General features: G+C 44.7%; 1 protein-coding gene across 3 annotated transcripts in view; it reads left to right on the top strand.

Moving 5' to 3' along the window:
• The window catches only part of LINGO1 (leucine rich repeat and Ig domain containing 1), a 260,571-nt gene that overhangs the window by 15,635 nt on the left and 240,068 nt on the right, over nucleotides 1–4,868 (top strand). The gene's annotated exons all lie outside the window — the stretch shown is intronic.

The following is a 4,868-nucleotide window of genomic DNA, read 5'->3' on the forward strand; positions in this document are numbered from 1 at the left end:
CTTTTTCTTGTCTGTGAAGCTCTTTATCTGACCTTCAATTAAGAAGACTACATTTTAAAAGACTGAAAACAACAGGAATAGGCAAAGATGTGGAGAAGCTATAGCTCCCATAGTCTGCAGGGGAGAATGTAAAAAACAATCACACCCACTTTGGAAAGGACAGGTAAACACGACATCTGTGTGACATTTGGGGACCACGGGGTAAGTGGCAGACAGACGGCAGAAGCATCTGTCTCCTAGGCTAGAGGGGCCAGCTGGCCTGACCATCCGGGGCAACCCAGAGGCAAGTTCTGGGGCTTAGAGTTCAACACCAGTTCCCCCTCTTTTTTTTTTTAATTAAATCTTTATTGTTCAGGTTACATTTGTTCCTCTTTTTTCCCCCCCATAACTCCCCTCCTCCCAGTTCCCGCCCCACCCTCCGCCCTCACTCCCCACCCACTGTCCTCATCCATAGGTGCACGATTTTTGTCCAGTCTCTTCCCGCATCTCCCATTCCCCTTTCCCCCCCAAGAATAGTCAGTCCATTCCCTTTCTATGTCCCTGATTCATTATAATCACCAGTTCATTCTGTAAATCAGATTATTTATTCACTTGATTCTTAGATTCACTTGTTGATAGATGCATGTTTGTTGTTCACAATTTGTATCTTTACCTTTTTCTTCTTCCTCCTCTTAAAGGATACCTTTCAGCATTTCATATAATACTGGTTTAGTGGTGATGAACTCCTTTAGCTTTTCCTTATCTGTGAAGCTCTTTATCTGACCTTCAATTCTGAATGATAGCTTTGCTGGATAAAGTAATCTTGGTTGTAGGTTCTTGGTATTCAGCACTTTGAATATTTCTTGCCATTCCCTTCTGGCCTGCAAAGTTTCTGTTGAGAAATCAGCTGACAGTCGTATGGGTATTCCCTTGTAGGTAATTGAGACTCTTTCTCTTGCTGCTTTTAAGATTCTCTCTTTGTCTTTTGCTCTTGGCATTTTAATTATGATGTGTCTTGGTGTGGTCCTCTTTGGATTCCTTTTGTTTGGGGTTCTCTGCGCTTCTTGGACCTGTAAGTCCATTTCTTTCACCAGGTGGGGGAAGTTTTCTGCCATTATTTCTTCAAATAGGTTTTCAATATCTTGCTGTCTCTCATCTTCTGGCACCCCAATTATTCTGATGTTTGTACGCTTGAAGCTGTCCCAGAGGCTCCTTACACTATCTTCATATTTTCGGATTCTTTTTTCATTTTGCTTTTCCGGTTGGGTGTTTTTTGCTTCTTCGCATTTCAAATCTTTGACTTGATTCTTGCGCTCCTCTGGTCTGCTATTGGGTGTCTGTATAATATTCTTTATTTCAGTCCGTGTATGCTTAATTTCTAGTTGGTTCTTTATCATAGCATCGAGGGTCTCATTAGTTTTCGTGACTCTCTCCTCAAGTTTATTGACAGCTTCTAGCACATTTTTGCAAGCCCTCAAAATTGCGATTTTTAGCTCTATATCCTCCATTTCTGTCATGTTTTTTTGTCTCCGCATTTTTTATGCTTTCTTGGTGCACCCCCTAGTGGTCTTTGTGCGCAGTCTTGTTCTAGTTGAGCCTTGATTGTTGTAGTTAATACTAGAGGGATTTGACCACCAGGCCGACTGGCTGTGTGAATCAGCTGTGTCTGCCGCGGAAAACTTCTGTCCTCTGGGGAGGTGCTAATCTAGCCTTTGCCTGAGGCGATCCGGCAAATGGCTCTGCGCAGGGCTTGGGCGGGGCGGGCTCAACAGGGCGGGCGGAGGGAGCGGTAATGGCCCCTCTCAGTCCCGTTCCCAGAGGCTCTGCTTCTCAGAACCCCAGGAACCGCTGCAAACCTCGGAGGGAAAGCTGCCTTCCAACTGATGCCAGACACTCCCGCTTCTCCCGTTTGAGTCCGAGTCCCCAGCGATTCGCCCAGATCTGGAGCTCAGAGTCTGAGACTCCCCCCTGACCGAAAACGACAACCGCGCTCTCAGCCACCAGCCCGCTTTGCGCGCGCACCTCCGCACCTGAGTATTTTCCACACTGCGCCTCCTCTGAGCCTCGGTGTGCTGTTATTTTTCCTTCTAGTTGAAGAGTCTCTCCTCAGCCAGCCTTCCTGTGGTTCTGGGTGATGTCCGTTCCGTCTTTTAGTTGTATTTTTGAAGTGGTTGTTTGCGGCAGCAGTCTGCGGTGTTTACCTATGCCGCCATCTTGGTCTCCCCCAAAAAGGATTTTTTTCCCCATCCCCCTTTCCCAGGCTAAGAACCCCTGCGTTAGAGGGTCTGTCCCCTGAGGTCCCAAGCGCCCGTGTCTTGTCCACTTTGGTACCTTCGGGCCATTTTGTTCGGTGCGGCACACGGAGAGTCTCCTTGCTTGTTTGTGGAATTGAAAGGAAAGGAATTGCCTAGATGGCCATCCTCCCAGGTGAGGAAAGTGCTCATTCAAGGCTAAGGCTGGAGTTTTGTTCCCAGACTTCATGTCTGGGAGAGGATTTTCCAGGGGCTCCCACTCTGCAGGCTGGAGCGGGAGGAAGTGGCCAATTCTGGGGACCCCGTGCTGCGGGGAACAAGTTCCCAGTGTTCACGCGTTAGCTCCCAGGCTAAGGTTCCTGTAGCCCGTGCTGCGGGGGACAAGTTCCCAGTGTTCGCACGTTAGCTCCGTGGCTAAGGTTCCTGTAGCCTGTGCTGCTGGGGCCAAGTTCCCGGTGTTCGCATGCTTCCGGGCTATTTCCTGTAGCATCACTGAGGTCCGGGCAAGGGGTGGGTCTATCAGTTACTATGGTGCTGCCTGCGAGCCTGCGGGGAGGGGGATGGGCTCTGTTACTCACAGAGATCTGTCGCGGGAATGTCTGGATTCTTGGTGTCCGTGGCTCTGTAGCTGTGGTCGCAGGTCTCTGTCCCCAGTGGCTGCAGGGTCCTGGTTTGCGTCTGAGACCAGACTGGGTGGTGCTGAGGCCAGGATCCTAGTCTCAAGCAGCTCTGTTTGTCAAGATGGCATGGTCTCTGTGCCCGTGATGGCTGCCCAGGAGGGTCCGCGCTGGGAGCGGGGCTCCACTGTCTAAGACTGCCTGGTTTAGCAGCCCCTTAGAAGACCTGCAGAATCTAACTGTCCCTAGCTCATACACACACACACACCACATGCATCCACACACTCCTCTATCACTCCCTCGCGCTCTCACACTCTCTCCCTCCCTACCTTCCTGCCAGTCGCCATCTTCTCTCCCTGAGTTTATTCTTGTGTCTGGTGAAGTTGGTGGTCTAGTTTCATTCTTTTGCATGTACCTGTCCAATTTTCCCAACACCATTTATTGAAGAGTCCGTCTCTGCTCCAATGTATGTTCTTACCTACTTTATCAAATATTAATTGATCATAGTGGCTTTGGTCAATTTCTGGGTTCTCTGTTCTGTTCCTTTGATCTATATGCCTGTTCTTGTGCCAGTACCAGGCTGTTTTGAGTATAGTTGGTTTGTAGTATAACTTGAAATCTGGTATTGTGATTCCTCCAACTTTGTTCTTCTTTCTCAAGATTACTGCACCTATTTGGGGTCTTTTTTGGTTCTATATAAATTTTTGGAGTGTTTGGAAATTCTAGGTCTGTGGAATATGCTGTTGGTATTTTGATAGAGATTGCATTGAATCTATAGATTGCTTTGGGTAATATGGACATTTTAATGATGTTGATTCTACCAATCCATGAACGTGGTATATTCTTCCACTTTTTCATATCTTCCTCTATCTCATTTTTCAATGTCCTGTGTCTTCAGAGTACAGGTCTTTTACCTCTTGAGTTAAGTTTATTCCTAAGTATCTTAATTTTTTTTGTGGCAACGGTAAATGGGATTTCTTTTTATTTGTTTTTGTTTTTTGTTTCTCTTTCTGAGAGTTCACTGTTAGTGTATAAAAATGCTATGGGTTTTGGGGCATTCATTTTGTATCCTGCTATGTTTCTGAATTCATTTAATAAATCTAGTAGTTTTTTGATGGAGTCTTTAGGGCTTTCTTTGTACAGTATCATGACTTCTGCAAACAATGAGAGTTTTACTTCCTCTTTTCCAATTTGGATGCCTTTTATTTCTTCTTCTTGTCTGATTGCTATGGCTACGACTTCCAGACCTGTGTTGAACAAGAGTGGTGAAGGAGGGCATCCCTGTCTTGTTTCTGTTCTTAGGGGAAATGGTTTTAGTTTTTGCCCTTTGAGTATGATGTTGGCTATAGGTTTGTCATATATGGCCTTTATTATGTTGAGGTATGTTCCCTCTATTCCCACTTTGCTGAGAGTTTTTATAAAAAACTGGTGTTGGATTTTGTTGAATGCTTTTTCTGCATCGGTTGATATGATCATGTGATTTTTGTCTTGCTATTTGTTTATGTGCTGTATCACATTTACTGATATGTGAATATTGTATCAGCCTTGCATCCACAGAATACATCCCACTTGGTCATTATGTATGATCTTTTTAATACATTGCTGGATCCGATTTGCAAAATTTGGTTGAGGATTTTAGCATCTATGTTCATCAGGGATATTGGTTTGTAATTCTCTTTCTTTGTCGTGTCTTTATCTGATTTTGGAATTGGGTAATTCTGGCCTCATAGAAAGAGTTTGGAAGTGTTCCTTCCCCCTTAAATTTTTGGAATAGTCTGAGGAGTAGAGGAGTTATTTCTTCTTTGAATATTTAGTAAAACTCCCCTCTGAATCCATCTGGACCAGGGATTTTGTTTTCTGGGAGTTCTTTTATTATTGCTTCAATTTCATTAGTAGTTATTGGCCTATTCAGGTTTTCTGAATATTCTTTTTTTGGCGGGGGGGGTGGGGGGCTAAAATATTAGTATTTTATTTTATTTTTTTAAATTTTTTTATTGATTAAGTTATTACATATGTGTCC

The sequence above is a fragment of the Myotis brandtii genome, unplaced genomic scaffold (assembly GCF_000412655.1).
Source record: "Myotis brandtii unplaced genomic scaffold, ASM41265v1 scaffold838, whole genome shotgun sequence".
In the NCBI taxonomy this organism is placed as follows: Eukaryota; Metazoa; Chordata; class Mammalia; order Chiroptera; family Vespertilionidae; genus Myotis; species Myotis brandtii.